General features: G+C 47.9%; 1 protein-coding gene across 4 annotated transcripts in view; it reads right to left on the reverse strand.

Moving 5' to 3' along the window:
* The window catches only part of slc38a3a (solute carrier family 38 member 3a), a 224,898-nt gene that overhangs the window by 150,249 nt on the left and 54,945 nt on the right, over positions 1-19,704 (reverse strand). For 2 of the 4 annotated variants that reach the window (XR_015080074.1, XM_086001971.1), the window contains exon 1: positions 18,033-18,296. The exons of 1 other annotated variant lie outside the window; for it this stretch is intronic. The gene's annotated coding sequence lies outside the window, so the exon portion shown is untranslated. Of the gene's footprint in view, positions 1-17,973; positions 18,297-19,704 lie in introns of those variants that run through there. One more of the 4 variants, XM_086001972.1, reaches the window with a different exon arrangement.

The raw sequence follows: 19,704 nt of genomic DNA on the forward strand, positions 1-19,704 counted from the left end.
AAGGGTAGAGTGGCAAGGGTGCGAGGCTCACTATCACAGCTGAAACTCTATTGGAGCCAGTAGATGGCTGAGGATGGGAAGCTATCTCTTTGGAAGGACGAGAGCACATTAAAAACTTCACGTTAATTCTGTTATATTGGTTAGACTTAGCGTAAAAGTCACACCTAAAGGTACATCCTGCAAAAATGTTAAGGCTTGTACAAATCACAGCTCCAGTTTGCGGGGCATAAAATCTGCATGAAGGTAGTCTTACATGGCAGATTTAATGATACATTTAACACATCAGACTTACCAACCCTTTCAGAGTTTAGGGGAGGGTTGCAGCTGCTTGCATCATGCTCCTGAGCTCCTGGTAGGTACCCGGGACTACCTTCCAGTCCATTTCTAGCCCCTTGTTCCTCTTGGAGCTCCCTGAGCACCAGATCGTGAGAGTTTGTTGGGGGGGGGAACTCTGCTGAACATGGCAGCAACTACCCAGCTGCCTGAGTGAATAGCAGAGATTTGCAGAGGATAAAAACTCTATAAACAGAAGTGGCCATAATATTCCAATGTGTCCTTTGGTTGCTCTGCTCCAGACCCCAGAATACCATGGTAGATCGACTAGTATTATAAATGATGCTGAAATAAGCATATACTTATAATAACTACCAGGTATCAGAGAGATTCCAACGTGCCTAAAAAGAAAAAAATCGTTCTACATACTTATAATCTCCTCCTCGCTCTGATCTCTGTCAGTCCTCTCTCAGCAGGTGCAAGTACTCGAACTCAGGAGCAGTAGGCAGTACATGGTCCAGATGGATGGTGGATGTTTAGTGTAAAATAATCAGACGGAGCTACCAACATTGTATAGATATGATATTTATAACCAGCAAAAGTGCCACAAATTGTAAACACATTTAAATATATGGAGCTTTGTTTATTTTTAAAGAGTGCTTAAACTAGATTATATTTTTAAACCAAAATGAATGATTGTCACTGCTAATAATATGGCATTTGGCATGCTATATAAAACAGACAGTATACTCAATTATAATAACAATGCATTTGCAATGTTTCCAAACTTTTTAGGCTGTGTTTAGCTTTGAACAGTATATAGAAAGATGTTTATATGCTAACAGGTGTTGAGTCTGTGTTTCCAAATGTAGTTATGCTGAATAACTGGACACAGACTACAGAAATAATTAAACAGGTCTTTAGTAATTGAGGGTCAGGGCTGAACTGGAATACACTTTGCTCCACAGGGTTTATATACCGGTGTGGTCACCACCGGTACTACAATGTACAGGAGCCATCAAAAAGTAGTCCATCACCTTAAGGTATCCTCTTAAGGTGGTACAGGTTACATACACTACAATTCCTCCCCTTTTAGCTTAACAGTGTACACCCCAATTTAAACATTACATGGATAACATATATACAACTTTCACACAAAACTGTTCAAAGATTCAGTCTCTGAGGAGGCCTCCTGATCCGGGCCGGATAACGCCTTTCAGGGGTCTCTGGTTCTCGTTGCTGGGGTGAATCATCCATTTGATCTCCTATGGATTGAACATCATCATGTACGTTCGAGTCTGAGGTAGATGCTACAGGCTCAATAACTTCTTCAACTGGTGTCTCTGCCGTAGACATGGGGTCGACCCTTGTTCTCGATTCCACAAGTTGGTCAGCATGACGTCATATTACGTTCTCTCCAACGTCTACCGTGTACATCAAGGGTCCTTGTCGGGCACTGATGCACTATCAACAACACCAAAGACTACGAGTTGAACTTATACGAAGTAGGCTTTTATTGACTAAGAACTGGAGCATACCTCTGCTAGTGGATCCATCCTAAGAGCTCCCGGGGGAAGGGTGGCGAGTCACCTTTATACCCGGGCTTAGGGGTGGAGCCAGGGGTGGAGACATGCCCGGACTGGTACAGAGTTAACAGTGGTTTACCACACAGACATGTACAGGGTTAACAGTGGTTTACCACATTCACCCCTCGTTTAAAAGAGAGTCCGGCGGGGTGAAGTGTTTCAAAAGTTCGTATACGAAAGTCTCTCCGGGGGTCTTGTCTGCCGTAATGATCTTCGTGGTGCTGGTTGCAGTGGTTCTTTGCTCGCGGCCGCTTCTCGCGTGGGACGGAGCACTGGCGTGTCGTCCTCTCGGGGTAGGGATGGCACCGGCATGTCGTCAGTTCGTGGTAGACACCCCGGTGGTGCGTCGTGGGTAGTGGTGGTGGGTGGAGGTAGTGGATGGTGATCGATGGTGTTTCGGGTGGTACCTGAGGGTGCGAGGTCTCGAATTGAGACTGTGTCCTCCTGCCCGTCAGGATACGCCACGTAGGCGTACTGTGGGTTGGCGTGGAGGAGGTGAACCTTTTCGACCAGGGGGTCCGTCTTATGGCTCCTCGCGTGTTTCCTGAGCACGACGGGTCCCGGAGACGTCAGCCATGGCGGTAGTGATGTCCCCGAGGTGGATTTCCTGGGGAAGACGAACATCTTCTCGTGAGGGGTGGCGTTTGTGGCAGTACAGAGCAGTGATCGTATGGAGTGGAGCGCATTGGGGGGGACATCTTGCCAGCGGGAGATTGGGAGGCCCTTGGATTTTAGGGCGAGCATGGCGGTCTTCCACACCGTTGCGTTCTCCCTCTCTACCTGTCCGTTACCCCGGGGGTTGTAGCTGGTAGTCCTGCTCGTGGCTATGCCCTTCTCGAGCAGGTACTGGCGCAGCTCGTCGCTCATGAACGACGAGCCCCTGTCGCTGTGGATGTAATTGGGGAAGCCAAATATGGCGAACAGGTCGTTGAGGCACCTGATGACTGTGGCGCTGGTCATGTCCGGGCAGGGGATGGCGAAGGGAAAACGGGAGTACTCGTCAATAATATTGAGGAAGTAAGTGTTGCGGTCAGGGGAGGGAAGGGGCCCCTTGAAATCGACGCTGAGACGTTTGAAGGGGCGAGTGGCTTTAATCAGGTGTGCCCTGTCTGGCCTATAAAAATGCGGTTTGCATTCGGCGCAGACCTGGCAGTTCCTGGTCATGGTCCTGACCTCCTCGATGGAGTAAGGCAGGTTGCGAGCTTTAATAAAGTGGAAGAACCTGGTGACCCCCGGGTGGCAGAGATCATTGTGGAGGGTCCGTAGCCTATCGACTTGTGCGTTGGCACATGTCCCACAGGATAGGGCGTCTGGGGCCTCATTAAGTTTCCCGGGCCGGTATAAGATATCGTAGTTGTAGGTGGATAACTCGATCCTCCACCGCAATATCTTATCATTTTTGATTTTCCCCCTTTGTCTGTTGTTAAACATAAATGCTACTGACCGTTGGTCAGTGAGCAGGGTGAAACGTTTACCGGCCAGGTAATGCCTCCAGTGCCGTACAGCCTCCACTATCGCCTGGGCCTCTTTCTCGACTGAGGAGTGTCGAATTTCGGGGCCCTGGAGGGTCCGTGAAAAGAAGGCCACGGGTCTCCCCGCCTGGTTAAGGGTTGCGGCTAGGGCGAAGTCGGATGCATCGCTCTCCACTTGAAAAGGGATGGACTCATCCACTGCGTGCATTGTGGCCTTCGCAATGTCCTCTTTTATGAGGGTGAAGGCCGCACGGGCCTCTGCCGTCAGGGGGAAGGAGGTTGACTTGATGAGGGGCCGGGCTTTGTCCGCATAGTTGGGCACCCACTGGGCGTAGTAAGAGAAGAACCCTAGGCATCTCTTCAGGGCTTTTAGGCAGTGGGGGGGGTAGTTCCAGGAGGGGGCGCATTCGGTCGGGGTCGGGGCCGATGACTCCGTTTTCCACCACGCAGCCAAGAATAGCGAGGCGCGCGGTGCGGAACATACATTTTTCTCTGTTGTATGTCAGATTCAGCCGTTGGGCCGTACGGAGGAATTTTTCTAGGTTGGCGTCATGGTCCTGCCGGTCATGGCCGCAGATGGTGACGTTGTCTAGATAGGGGAAGGTGGCCTGCAGCGCGTTCTGGTCAACCATCTGGTCCATCTCCCTTTGGAAGACCGAGACCCCGTTGGTGACGCCGAAGGGGACTCGGAGGAAGTGGTAGAGGCGACCGTCAGCCTCAAAGGCCGTGTACTGGCGGTCCTCAGGCCTGATGGGGGGCTGGTGGTATGCCGACTTCAGATCAATCGTCGAGAATACCCGGTATTGTGCTATCTGGTTGATCATGTCAGATATGCGGGGAAGTGGGTATGCGTCTAATTGCGTGTATCGATTGATCGTCTGGCTGTAATCAATAACCAGGCGCTGTTTTTCGCCGGTCTTTACTACTACTACTTGGGCTCGCCATGGGCTGGTGCTGCCCTCGATAATCCCTTCCCTCAGGAGTCTTTCTACTTCTGATTTGATAAAGCTCCTATCCCCGGCACTGTACCGCCTGCTTTTAGTAGCAATTGGCTTGCAGTCTTTGGCGAGGTTAGCGAACAACGCGGGGGGGGGGGGGGGGTTGATCTTCAGGGTGGACAGGCTGCATACTTTGCGCGGCGCCGTGTTTAAATTCTGCCGGCTGCAGACTAAGTGGGGGCAGGGGCCCGCCATATGCCATCATGACGCTCTCCAGATGGCACTGGAAATCTATTCCTAGCAGTACGGGAGCGCAGAGCTGTGGCAGGACGAGGAATTTAAAATCTCTGTACTCCACGCCGTTCACTGTCAGAGTTGCTACACAGTAGCCGCCGACATCCGCCGTTTGGGACTTTGAGGCCATAAAGACCTGGTGGCGTGTGTGCATAACCAATAGGGAGTAGCGTCGCACCGTGTCGGGGTGGATGAAGCTCTCCGTGCTTCCGCAGTCGAAAAGGCAATTTGTGGCATGGCCATTTACCTTTACGTTCATCATGGACCTGGCTAGTTGATGGGGCCTAGATTGGTGAGGCCATCGTCGAGGTCGGTGGGTCGCTGTAGTATTCGCCCGCGCTGGGGGCCTGGTCCCGAAATGGTGTCCAAGATGGCTGCTCCCCCTCGGCTGGTGGTGCCCAAAATGGTGGCCCGCACGGCTCACACGTGGTTGGTGGGGTCCAAAATGGCAGCCTGTACGGTTCACACGCAGCGCTGCTGGAATTGGGGGTCGATTTCGCCCTGCACACTCTCACATAGTGGCCTTTCTTGCCGCATTTGGAGCAGGTCGCGTCCTTTGCTGGGCATTGCTGTCTCGGGTGCTTGGCCTGGCCGCAGAAGTAGCATTTCTGGCCTCTGGTCATTGCAGCTGTAGTTGGGCTGCTGGCGGCTTGTGGCCTTACCGGGTCCCAAGATGGCTGCTCCCGTGGCATCCACGTGGCCATCCGGTCAGGGGGGTAGGCGTCCATGTTCTGGAGGGCCACGTCTAACGAGTTAGCGAGGGCCACCGTCTTCTGCAGGTCGAGCCCCCTCTGTTCCAGCAGCCTCTGCCGAGTATAGTTGGACCTGATGCCGGCTACGTAGGCGTCTCGGATCAGGTCTTCCGTGCATTCCTTGGCCGTCACCGCTTTGCAATTACAGTCCTTCTACGAGGACTCTCAGTGCCAGTAAATATTCGGCGCCCGATTCCCCGGGGCGCTGTTTTTGGGTAGCCAGGAGGTGTCTGGCGTAGACCTCGTTAACAGGCCTCACGTATTGTTCCTTTAGCATCGCGATGGCAGCCGCGTAAGTTGTGGCGTCTCGGATGATCGAGTAGACTCGGTGGCTCACCCGTGAGTTCAAGACAAGCCGTTTCGCGTCATCTGTAGTGACGGTAGTGCTGGAGGCCTCCAGGAAGGCTTCGAAACAGCTCAGCCAGTGTTCAAAGTTATTGGCTGCATCTGCTGCTTGAGGATCCAGGTCTAAACGTTCCGGCTTCAAGATTTGCTCCATGTCGAAAATTTGTCAATAAAATTGATGCACTATCAACAACACCAAAGACTACGACTTGAACTTATACGAAGTAGGCTTTTATTGACTAAGAACTGGAGCATGCCTCTGCTAGTGGATCCATCCTAAGAGCTCCCGGGGGAAGGGTGGTGAGTCACATTTATACCCGGGCTTAGGGGTGGAGCCAGGGGTGGAGACATGCCCGGACTTGTACAGAGTTAACAGTGGTTTACCACACAGACATGTACAGGGTTAACAGTGGTTTACCACAGGCACGAATTGTTCCGGATTGCCATTTATCATTCCTATAGTCCCTGGCCAACACTGGTTGTCCTATTTCGAAACTCCAAGTGGCCTTGTTATTTACGTGCTGGAATTGTTTGTTTTCGACTTCCCTACACACATTGGGTTTTAACAAATCCAACCAGGACCGCAACTTCCTGTAATAGAACATTATGGCAGGGCTTTGATTTGTCACTGCATGCGTGGCGTTTTGATGTGCCATCAGGAAATTGTCCACTTGTGTTGTAGTGGAATATGGTCTTCGCTCATGGCCTTTATCGCCTTTTTGAACGTTTGTACAAATCTCTCGGCCAACCCATTTGTAGCCGGATGATATGGGGCAGATGTGGAGTGTTTCACCCCATTCTTTTTCATGAATTTCTGGAATTCTTCTGACACAAACTGTGGTCCGTTGTCTGAACATTTGTGTTCCGGCAACCCATTCCTTGCAAATATGGTTCTTAGAACTGCGATCGTCTTTTCAGAGGTAGTGGTCGACATCTTAATCACTTCTGGCCATTTAGAATGTGCGTCTACTGCTATCAAAAACATGGAATCCATGAATGGACCTGCAAAGTCGATATGCATACGTTGCCATGGGGTTGAAGGCCATTCCCACGGATGCAGCGGTGCAATTGGAGGTGCGTTTTGAACTTTTTGGCACCCTGAGCAGCTTTGTGTCAGATCCTCTATTTGTTTGTCGATACCTGGCCACCACACATAAGCCCTAGCAAGGCTTTTCATCTTGACTCCCCCCAGATGACCTTCATGAAATTCCTTCAGAACTCTCTCCCTTAATTTAGGAGGAATAATCACCCTTGTTCCATACATCAATGTTCCTTGACAGACGGACAGCTGTTCTCGTCTGGCTGAGAATGCTGGTAACAGTGGGTCGCCATGTGCTGGCCATCCCTTCACTGTCAAATCGTAGACCTGAGACAGTGTCGGGTCGTTTCGGGTCTCTCTCTCAATACCCGCATTGATGACTGGTAAGCATTCGATGATGGTCGAGTGAAATATCTCGACAGGGTCAACTGCCAGTGCCTCTTCCGCTGTAGGTAGTGGCAGGCGCGACAGCCCATCAGCATTACCATGTTGCTTTGTACCTTTGAATTCGATATCATATTGATGTGCCCCTAGGAAAAGGGACCATCTCTGAAGCCTCTGCGCCGTCATAACCAGAACACCCTTCTTAGGGTTAAAAATGGAAACCAACGGCTGGTGATCTGTCAGCAGCGTAAACTTTTGGCCTTGCAGGTAATGGTTAAATTTCTTAACTCCCCACACGAGGCTGAGAGCCTCCCTATCTATCTGAGCATAGTTGCGCTCTGCGGAGGTCAATGATCTGGATGCGAACGCGACTGGCCTTTCCAAGCCATTTGGAAACTTATGTGAGAGCACTGCTCCGATACCATATGGAGAAGCATCACAAGCTAAGCGAATAGGCAGCGTTGGGTTAAAGTGAGCCAACACTTCCTTAGAGGTGATCAGTGCCTTGCTTTTTTGAAAAGCCCGCTTACAATCATCGCTCCACTTCCATGGTATTCCCATTTGCAAAAGAGTGTTCAGCGGGTGTAACACCGTGGATAAATTTGGAAGAAACTTGTGGTAATAGTTAACCAACCCAAGGAACGACCTCAACTGGGATACATTTTCCGGAGCGGGAGCTTTTACAACAGCTTCGATCTTGTCAGGTGACTTATGGAGCCCCTCCTGGTCAATGACGTGGCCGCAGTACGAGATTCGCTTTTGAAAGAACTCACATTTCTGGCGATTAACTCTGAGCCCATATTCTTTCAATCTGGTGAGCACCTGCTCCAAATTCGAGAGGTGATCCTTATCATCTCCTGTAATCAGAATGTCGTCCAGGTAGCATTGTGTGCCTGGAATTCCCTGCAATACCTGCTCCATGGCCCTTTGCCAAATCGATGGAGCTGATGCCACTCCAAAAACCAGTCTATTATACCGATATAAGCCCTTATGTGTGTTGATCGTGAGATACTGGCGTGACGCTTCATCAACTTCCATCTGTAGGTACGCCTGCGCCAGGTCTATCTTGGTGAAGTGTTTCCCGCCAGACAGCGAAGCGAAGATATCTTCAATCCGCGGAAGCAGATATTGCACCGTGTGAAGAACCGGATTAACAGTGATCTTGAAATCGCCACAGATGCGAACCTTCCCAGGTTCCCCCGGCTTGTTGCTCAACGAACGCTTCATGACAGGAACAATGGGTGTGGCCCATTCGCTCCAGTCCACCTTTGACAGTACTCCTGAATGCTCTAGCCCTTCCAGCTCTGCTTCCACAGCAGGTCGTATCGCATAAGGTACCGGTCTGGCTTTGAAAAATGTTGGGTTTGCATGTTCTTCAACTTTGATGTTTGCCGTAATTCCTTTCAGTGTTCCCAGTCCCTGTTGGAACACCTCCTTAGCATCGTCCAATATTTTGGACAGTCGTTTAGGTTTGACGTCGTCCTCTTTACAGGAATTTACAGTCAGTGCTTGTATGGAATGCCAGTCCACATTTATTCTCCGGATCCATTCCCGTCCCAGTAGTGGCGGACCTCCATCAGGTAACACATACAAGTCCATTTCCTGACTTTCTTTACCATTGTAGACCACATTTACTTTTATCTTTCCGATGGGGTATACTATTTGCCCCATGTATGTTTTCAATACAATCTCCGTATCCCTCAGGGGAATGTGCGAGAATAACCTTTTGTAATCTTGCTTATTCATGACCGTCAATGCCGATCCAGTGTCCAATTCCACCTTCACTTGGACTCCTGCTATCCGAAGCATGACCCAGATAGTTTGGTGGTCTGCTGTGTTACCCACATTATGTATTTTTAGACAACCCAGTTCCTTACTGCTGGAGTCTGAATCCATCTTCTGTTCATCCGAACTGTTCTGTCACCTTGTGTACTTTTTTGTACTTCTCCTGCGGCGACTTTTTGCTGCTGGTCTTCTTTCCTGACCGGCATACTCTCGCTATGTGACCAAGTTTGCCACATTGCCTGCATTCTTTATCTTTGAACCAGCACTGGTTCTGGTCATGCGTTGTCCTTCCGCAACGATAGCACTTTACTGCGCCCAATGCCATTTCATTGGTGCTGAATTCCAATGGCCTTTGCTGTATCTCTGCAGCGCCTCGTGCTGCTGCCTCGTGCGATGCTGCAATGCTGAAAGCTTTGTCCAGCATAAGATCCTTTTCCTCTAGCAGTCGCTTCTGGGTTCCTTCCCTTAGGAGCCCACACACAAACTTATCTCTCAGTGCGTCTGCTAGTCCTGTACCGAACTGACAGTACTTTGATAACTTGCACAGTTCGATTAAGAATTCAGCGTTGCTTTCCTCTAAGTTGAATTCTTTTGTAGAATTTAAATCGTTCCGCTATCAGCAGCGGCGTGGGGTTTAAATGCTCTTGCAGGATAGTAACAATATCCGCGAAACTCTTTCCTACCGGTTTATCTGGTGTTACAAGGTTCCTTAATAACCCGTACGTCTTCGCACCCATCGAGTTTAATAGGGTTAGTGCTTTCTTATCCTCCGGTACCTCATTCGTTGTACAGTAAACTTCGACGCGTTCCACATAAGTGGCCCAATCTTCCACATCGCTATCAAAAGCAGTGATGTTACCCGTTTTTGGCATCCTTGTTGAGTTTCCTTTCCTTCGGATATGATTATTATTTTATTTTATTTTATTTTTCAAAATGGCAGCTTCCTGCGCTTGGCGGCTTTTCCCGCGCCTGTCTTCTTCCCCCGCCGACTCAAAATGGCGATTACTGCGCTGTTGCCGTTCTCGCCTCCCAGCGGTCCTTTATTTTCCCCTACGCTGCTGCTCTTGTTCCCCGCCGCTCCCGCGGTCCTTGTGGTCATAAACGCTTTTCTGGCTGCTGCGCGTCTTTGCCCCGATTGCAGTCCGGCCCCTGACACCGGCTGCGGTCGTGTTCTCCGCCCTTTTCATCGTTTCCCTCCCCTTCTCTCACTGACAACTCGGCCGACTTCCCCCCCGTGCCGCTCGATCGGGCTTACCCGCCGCTGTCGTCGAAGGGATGTTCACTGATGTTTGACTTCGTGGCCAGAAACCAACCCGGGTTCCCGATTGCCTCCCGTGCTATGCAGTGCCCAGCAGGATGTTGAGGGTGGATGTCCTTGATCGACGCCCGTTTCAGAGGCGAAGCTTCCTTTGATGCAACTGCCGCTAGGTAAGATCAGACTCGTCGCCACTGTTGAGTCTGTGTTTCCAAATGTAGTTATGCTGAATAACTGGACACAGACTACAGAAATAATTAAACACGTCTTTAGTAATTGAGGGTCAGGGCTGAACTGGAATACACTTTGCTCCACAGGGTTTATATACCGGTGTGGTCACCACCGGTACTACAATGTACAGGAGCCATCAAAAAGTAGTCCATCACCTTAAGGTATCCTCCTAAGGTGGTACAGGTTACATACACTACAACAGGGGCATAATTAATTCATCGAGAGCAGGGAGCACTGTATAATCCGCCCTGGCAAGTGTAGCTTGCTAAAGATTCGATATAAAATTATATTAAAAAGCGGAGAAACTTTAGTGCTGCTAAGCACCATAACAGCCCCACTCAATACCATACACTCTCAGGCCCATTTTACTCTTCTTATCACTTGTGCTTTCTCTCAGACATCACGTCCCTTTTTTAAATGTTTTAAATAAATATAAGTTGCAGACAATGAAGAGCTTCTGAACAAACAGAACCATTGTTAATCAACAATACTCAGTTACGTTACTCATTGGGTGCAATGTGTCAAATTCAACTGCAGATACATTGGGCCGTAATTTGCGGCCCCTACGGGTGCGTACGAGCTTGTAAGGGCCGCGCGAGTTCCGGGTTTAGGCATGCGCTGCGCTTGCGCTAAAACCCGGAACTTGAGATGTCTTGCCCGCATCCCCAGGAAAAGGGCCTCCGCAGGCGGAGAGTTGGACTATTTGCCCAACTTCTGCCCAGCGAATGCCCATGAAATGCTTACGCCTGCGGGAAGCCTCCGACCGCAAATTCAGGGCCAATATTTAAGTGCATTCCTTAATGGGGTACTAGGGAAGCACATGGTGATCACTACTCATTGATCACGGTACCGTTAATTAAGTCTTCATTACACAAGCAGCATTCATCAGTAGGTTTCCAAGTGCTTTGCTTTATATCCATAGTTTTTATAAAGTGCTTAGGGCTGGGGAGAGAAAATAATTTGGTACTATTCGAAAAAAGCCCTAAAGAGCAAATGCATTCAAATCTGAATGTTCATTGATTTACTGACTTGATGAAGCAGAATGTGGCAGACCTCATGAATATTCAACAAAACTTACATTTATATAGCGCCTTTAGTGTACCAAAATGCCTCACGGTGTGTAACAGTTGGGGGTGGGGGGGCGGGGGGCAGGGGGAGGGGAGTCAGACCTAAGCAGACTTATGAAGGAAATTGGAGTTGGTGGTTGAAGGCACTTTTGAAGAGCTACATTTTAAGCAGGCTTTAGAAAGTGGGGAGCGAGGAAGGGTTCAGAGAGGGAGTTCCAGAGTTTGAGAGTGCCAGTACACAGCTGAAGCCTCTGTCACTGGTGCCAGCTTAAATGGAGGGGGATATAGCACAGTGGAACAGGATTGGAAGAGAGAAGGTTCAAAGGCAGCCTGCCACATAAACAATTCTATACATAAATAGCGGACGAAAGAGAAGCAGGCAGAAACAGACACCTGGGGGTGAATTTCCGCAGGGAGTTCTCCCACTTGTCTTCCGTTACTTTAGATGAAGAGCCACAGAAACCCTGAAAAACCGGTGTAAGCAGTCTTAACGCCATCGCTCTGCGGTTTCTGTCGCTCTCCCAGTGAAGCTACACTGGCCGAGCAGGCAAACTCCCTGCAGAGATTCACCCCGTCCAAGACAAAACATAAAGAATAGAGTGTGACGGAAAGTGACATAGATGGCCAGAAAACAAGAGAGGCAACGAAGACAATGATGGGGAGGACACACAATGACAGAAGAGCAAAGAGGCAAACACTAAGACACAAGGGAGAGGATGAAAAAATGAGAGAAAAGCTGCTTTCCTCCATTATTAACGCCACCAGTAACTAAATCACAATCTCTGAAACTATGGGGGGAATTTTTTGGGGGGTCAGCGGGCATGCTTGGTGGCAGGTCGGGTGGGAAAAAAATGTTTTGACAGAGGGTAGCGAATCCTCTGTCAACCCACCGCCACGCTAGTCATCGCTGAATATCGCCAAGCGGCGGGGGAGGCAATTTAGATGATTAAGAGCTTGTTAGCAGGCACTTAAGTACTATTTTAAGCTCACCTTTAGATTTTACGATTACGCCCATGGCCTCCCTGCTGCTCGGGGATCACGCCAGGTAAGGAGGTCAGGAGCTGTGTCAGCATGTGATCATTTCTTAACTTGACAGCTGCAAATGTTCTATAAAAGCTCCCATTTCATAGCTATTCACTTTCCAACGTCAGAAGTTGTTGCTTACTGCATTTGGAAGACAGATTGAGCTTTATGCACCTTGTAAGTGTTTGGAGCAAACTCTGTATCCAGTGTCACCTCATTGGAACAATCTCTCTGACCACTGACAGATCGCTTCTGTCATCTCAACTTCAGTTGCCAGCTATTCCATCAGCACCCTTGAAACTATCACACCTTGGTCCTCAGAATCCCACCACGATCAGCCCCAACACCAACAGCACCAACAACAACCATCTCCGCAATCAACTGATGTTGCACAGGACAGAGGGCATTAGCACCCGGGACGCCACGGGTGGCCTCACCATGGCCAGATTCACTTCACTTGATGCTGTACACCCTGGCTGCCACATGATGCGTCAGGTTGGCACCATCCACACCAACACCATAAAGCATCCCTACAATGCCCAAGCCATTCCTTTCATACTCATCACCATTGCGGGGGGTACCATTATGTCTCACCATTCACTGCAACTCACTAAGCCACATCCAAAGGTGCACACAAATCTATCCAAGAACACAAAGTGTTGAAAATAAAGATTTCAATGTTTGACAACACATTAACAGAAACTTCACGTGAACATTGGCTAAAACACCCAAGTGCCTACCCTTGTGTGTTGTTACTTGGTATGATTGGACTAGGATGAGGGTGAGTGTGAGGGGTTGCTAGTGAAATGGAGATGTGATAATGTAGATAGAGAGGGATGGGTGGAGGTGCAAGGAAAGTTGGTGTGAGTAAGGTTGTGCAGGGGTAGGGTAGGGAAGGCAGAGTGATGGGGATGTGATGAGTGGCATAGCAAGGGGAGTTTGAGTGTGGCTTTGCAGTAACGTTTCGTGATCTACTGAGATAATTGAAAGGTTTGCGCCTCTGCAGCCTGGTCCTCCTGACGACATCCCTGCTTGTGCCCTCCTCTGCAATGCATATGGAGGGGGTCATGGGAGAGCCTGGGTGCAGCCGTGCACCTCTGTGTAGTGCTCGTCAGTGTTTGCAGCACCTCAATGCTGTGGAACACTGACAGCACAAATGTCAAAATCAATTTGCGCATGGTCCCTTTAAGGAAACCGGCTGATGACGCGTCATCAAGTGACGTCATCAGACCCGCTTCCTTCAATTGGCCGGGAAACGCGCTGGGCGGGCTTAACAAGCCCAATCAGCGTAAAATCATTCTACACAGCGGGCTAGAGCCAGCAGCGGGGTTGCACCCCGCCACCGACCCCAGCCGAACCAGACCCGCTGAGGTTGAGGAAATCGCGGCCTATCTGTTTCAAAGCTACATATTCCCATGATGTCATTAGCAGGCAATTAGTTAGAGAGGGGAAACTGGGCGCACTTTTCAATAAGTGGAATTTCATCCCAGAAATATATTGAAAAAGAAACTAGAATCATAGAATCATGCAGCACAGAAGGAGGCCACTCGGCCCATCGTGCCTGTGCCGGCTCTGTGAAAGAGCTCTCCAATTAAACCCACTCCCCGGCTCTTTCCCCATAGCCCTGCAAATTTTTCCTTTTCAAATATATATCCAATTCCCTTTTGAAAGTTACTACTGAATCTGCTTCCACCACCCTTTCAGGCAGTGCATTCCAGATTATAACAAGTTGCTGTGTAAAAAGTATTATCCTCATCTCCCCCCTGGCTTTTTTGTCAATTATCTTAAATCTGTGTCCTCTGGTACTGATCCTCCTGCCAGTGGAAACAGTTTCTCCCTAACTGCTCTATCGAAACCCCTCAATTTTGAACCCCTCTATTAAATCTCCCCTTAAACTTATTTGCTCCAACAACAAAAACTTATATTTTTATAGTGCCTTTAATGTAGTAAAACATCCCAAAGTGCTTTACAAGAGCGTGATCAACAAAATTTGACACCGAGCCACATAAGGAGATATTAGGGCAGATGGAGGTAGGTGTTAAGGAATGTCTTAAAGGAGGAAAGAGAGATAGAGAGGTGGCAAGGTTTAGGGAGAGAATTCCAGAGCTTAGGGCCTAGACAGCTGAAGGCACGGCCATCAATTAAGAACCAATGAAAATTGGGGATGCGCATGAGGCCAGAATTGGAGGAGCGCAGATATCTTGGAGGGGTTGTGGGGCTGGAGGAGATTACAGAGATAGGGAGGGGTGAGGCCATGGAGGGGCGAGGCCTAGGAGGGATTTGAAAACAAGGATGAGATATTAAAATCGAGGCGTTGCTTAACCGAGGGCCAGTGTAGGTCAGCGAGCACAGGGGTGATGGGTGAACGGGACTTGGTGCGAGTTAGGATACGGGCAGAAGAGTTTTGGATGACCTCAAGTTTACGCAGGGCGGAAGAAGGGAGGCCACCCAGGAGTGCATTGGAATAGTCAAATCTAGGGGTAACAAAGGCATGGATGAGGGTTTCAGCAGTGGATGAGCTGAGGCAGGGGCTGAGTCCAGCAATATTACGGAGGTGGAAATAGGCAGTCTTGGTAATGGTGTGGCTATGTGATCGGAAGCTCATCTCGGGGTTAAATGCGACACCAAGGTTGCGAACAGTGTGGTTCAGCCTCAGACAGATGCCAGGGAGAGGGATGGAGTTGGTGGCTAGGGAATGGAGTTTGTGGCGGGGACTGAAGACAATGACTTCGATCTTCCCAATATTTAATTGGAGGAAATTTCTGCTCATCCAGTACTGGATGTCGGACAAGCAGTTAGACCGCAGCACGGTGGCATAGTGGTTAGCACTGTTGCCTCACAGCGCCAGGGACCCGGGTTCGAATCCGGCCTCGGGCGACTGTCTGTGTGGAGTTTGCACATTCTCCCCGTGTTTGCGTGGGTTTCCTCCGGGTGCTCTGGTTTCCTCCCACAGTCCAAAGATGTGTGGGTTAGGTTGATTGGCTATGATAAATTGAACCTTAGTGTTACTGGCATTAAATACGTGGGGTTACGGGGATAGAGTGGGATATGTGTTGGTGTAGGGGTTACGGGGATCGGGTGGGATATGTGTCGGTGCAGGCTCGATGGACCGAAATGGCCTCTATCTGCACTGTGGGGTTTCTGTGATTCTGTTCTGTGAATTTAGAGACCGTGGAGGGGTCGAGAGAGGTGGTGGTGAGGTAGAGCTGGGTGTCATCAGCGTACGTGTGGAAACTGACGCTGTGTTTTCGGATGATGTCGCCGAGGGCCAGCATGTCGATGAGAAATATGAGGGGGCCAAGGATAGATCCTTGGGGGACACCAGAGGTAATGGTGCAGGAGAACAATCCCAGCTTCTCTCGTCGCTCCACATAACTGAAGTCCCTTATCCCTGGCACCATTTTGATAACTCTCCTCTGCACCCTTTCCAAGGCCGTGACATCCTTTCTAAAGTGTAGTGTCCAGAATTGGGCACAATACTCTAGCTGAGGCCTACCTAGTGATTTATAAAGGTTTACCATAACTGCCTTGCTTTTGTACTCAATGCCTCTATTTATAAAGCCCAGGGTCCCATGTGCTTTTATCACAGCCTTATCAACTTGTCCTGCCACCTTCAAAGATTTATGTACGCGAACAAGGTGTTCCTGCATCCCCTTTAGAATAGTACCATTTACAGAGTAAATGTTCTGCTTTCACACTTCTGGTGCAGATCACTGCACCCCAAGTGTGGTGGACAACACTTCCGTTATACATTCTGCCTGATCTTCCATCCATTTAAATTAACAGGCAGGAAATTGAAGTGAGCTGCTTAACGGCTGTGCAATGCTCTGAATTTAACCAGTGCCAGGACCGTCGGCAATATGCACTTCCAATTTTCTGCACCCAGAGCGCAAAAGTGGAAAATGACCCTCTAGAAAGAGACAGAGCAAGAGATAGAGGTAGCTGGACGGACAAATACAGAAATGACCTAGAACAGAAAGCGACCCAGGGCGCCAAAGAGGGCCAGAGTGCGGCACATAGAGAGAGGGGGAATGAAACGGTGAGAAAGACACAGACAGGCAGATAGAGAGCGTCAATAACGAAGCTACTTCTAGGCAGCAAGAGAAAGAATTAAAACACAAAGACAAAAGGAGAGAGAGTTTGACAAAGGGGCAGAGAGAGAGGAAGCTGAGGAGGTGAGTGTGACAAGGGGCATAGGAAAGTCATGCGGAGGGAAGAAAAAAGAGACAGACTGAGGTGAAAAGAGAAAGAGGGACAGAGGTGCTTACACAGGCTGAGTGACAGTGTGTGAGACAAAAGAATTGAGTACGAAGTGTATGATCAAGTCCAACATAGAAAGAGAGTGAGGAAGATGGTAGGAAAGGGGGGCAGAGTGGGGGGCAGACCGAGAGAGCTTAAGACAGCTAAATAAATTGACACATACAGATATGCTGCTGTTATACGGCTGGTGCTGAGACAGTCCCGGCACCATCTGTGCAAATCTATAGGCACAGAACAGTCAGTTCTACTGTCTGCTTGCATTGCCACGCATGTATACTCAAACACACATACTCCAAGTGCAGTTTTACTGGCTTTCTAGTCTGCATGAGTATTCCTCTTAATCAAAAATATCTTACTGTCCCATCAACCCTTTCCAAATGAGTAGAAAATAGCTCTTGAGCTGACAATTTAAAAAAAATGTAAACACAATGTGGGCTTTGCACCAGTCACTATTACACCGCAAGATCCACACGAGCGAGTTCTTGGAGAAGATTTCATCTGTATTAGTACTGACCAGATTAAACTGGCACTGGCAGCATTATACTCCAATTTTGGTGCTGGCACACACACAGAAAAAAAAATCTTAACATAGCAATGGCACTAAAAATACAGCTTAAGGACAGCGTAAGGCATCACAGTAATCCTGCAACCCGTGCCAAGGCTAAGAACTGTGAGCATAGATTCCCCAGGCACTCTCTAGAGTGTCCCCAATTCTGCAACGCCATGCCTGAATTTCACTGCACATTTTGGAAACAGGGGTGCAATATTACTGGTTGTGAGACAGAAAAGACCAGGCACGGGTAGAGAAAGAAGGGCAAAACTGCACACACACACAGAAACAAACACTGGGTCAGTCAGCAAGCAGTGGAGTTAAGTTCATGGTCAGAATTTCAAACCCCACCCCCCCCCGGCGCCTCAAGCGAGCTGGTCAACCGAGCACTGCTCTGTTTACATCAATGGGGATGTTCATATACCAGGCTCATGCCTGTGGACATCGTATCAGCAGATTTCCACATGCTTTACCAGTCCCTTTCTGTCTTACCGCTGATACAGCCAGCCTGAGCCTTACTCCCCTGTCCATCAGCCAGAGCAGGGCAGCGAAACTTGAAGCCTTCCGATCTGGTAGGTTAGACTCACAAAAGGAAACTTGGAAGGAAAATCAGCAGCCCCCCGAAGTAAAAGTTAACAAAAGCAGCTTGTGTGGAAAGGCGCGCCTTTCCATTCAAGCAACAGAAATCAAAATCTCATTTGAATTCCCCTCATACAAACCCCGGCCGGATATTGTTCTGTTTGTTATTGCGGACCTCCCTCTCGCATGTGCTGCTTACCCGGGCTCTGTCTGGAGGTCTGTCTGGGTGCTCTTGCTTGCCCCCTTGTCTCTTGTGTGGTTGCCGGGGAGTCAGGGGACGGCTCTTTGCTGCTCAGGATGTCACGCACGGTGCGGGCCAGTTGGATAAAGCTCCCGGAGCCCCTTTGGAGACGACTGTCTGAGAGGCAGCAACCCGCCGATGCGTCTTGTCGGCGACCTTTTCCACGAGTGCCTCTCAGCGGACTCCGCTATGTTCTGGTGCTGGATCCGCCCCCCGCCGCCCCGGGCACAGCTCCCTCTCCGGCCCCTCTTACCCCACCCCCAGCGTCACACAACTCCACCGGACAGTAACATCATTCACTAACCAGACAAACCTGCTCACCGCACACAAGAGCCTTTATATATTATATATATATCTCAAGAGTTTATATATATTATATATATCAATCTTTATATAAATAAAGAGCTTGAGTTTACATATATTATATATCTCAAGAGTTTATATATATATATTATATATATCAAGTCTTTATATAAATATATAGTTTATATATACATATATATATCAAATCTTTATATATATATAATATCAAGAGTTTATTATATATATCAAGTCTTTATATACATATATAGGAGTTTATACATATATATCAAATCTTTATTATTATAAATATATATTCAAGCGTTTATATATAGATATATCAAATCTTTATATAAATATATATCTCAAGCGTTTATATATATTAGATATATCAAATCTTTATATAAATATATATCTCAAGCGTTTATATATATTATAATATCAAGTCTTTATATAAATATATATCTCAAGCATTTATATATTATATCTATCAAGTCTTTATATAAATATATATCTCAAGCGTTTATATATATTAGATAAATCAAATCCTTATATAAATATATATCTCAAGAGTTTATATATTATATATCAAGTCTATATTATATATATCAAGAGTTTATTATATATATAAATCAAGTCTATATATATTATGTATATAATAGTTTATATATATTACATATTTCAAGTCTATGTATATTGTCTATGTATATCTCAAGCGCTTATATAAATCAAGCATTTATATAAATCAAGAGTCTTTATATATCTGTTCTCTCTCTTTAATGGCTTTGCTTTGCCATTATTTTGTTTCATAAGCTAGACAATCTGAATGAGATAAATGATATTTGTCTTTTCCAAGCATTTTTTAAAATCCTTGCGTCAGTGGGTTTCAAGTCAGGGCCTCAATTCCAGGAACAGCTCTGAAAAATCTCTATTCGAGCCTCCTGACTGGGGTGTTACAGATGATGAACATCTGGCACAGTGTGAACTTTAACAGTGCAATTTTTTTTTAATTAAAAGTTATAAATAATCCAGGAGGCTGATTTTATCCAGGAGGCAATCTTAATATCAGTACCGCGCTGAGTGAAAAGCGGGATTAAATATTCACGTTACTACAGATCTGTTAAACTAGAAATTTACCCCAGTAGCTTTACTCGCTGGGTCTGGTGATTTCTAAACCTGAAGTGAAAACACTGAGTGATGGCTGCAGAGTTGGAATGAGTGGGTTATCCAGGCGAGACTCACTCACTGCTTTAGTTTTTCAGTGAAGTACCAGTCCCTTCATGTGCTGTACCGCATATTCACCGACCTTTATAAAGTCTACTTGTGATAA

Source organism: Somniosus microcephalus, chromosome 11 (genome assembly GCF_052327205.1).
Source record: "Somniosus microcephalus isolate GS21.2 chromosome 11, FLI_Smic_1.0, whole genome shotgun sequence".
In the NCBI taxonomy this organism is placed as follows: Eukaryota; Metazoa; Chordata; class Chondrichthyes; order Squaliformes; family Somniosidae; genus Somniosus; species Somniosus microcephalus.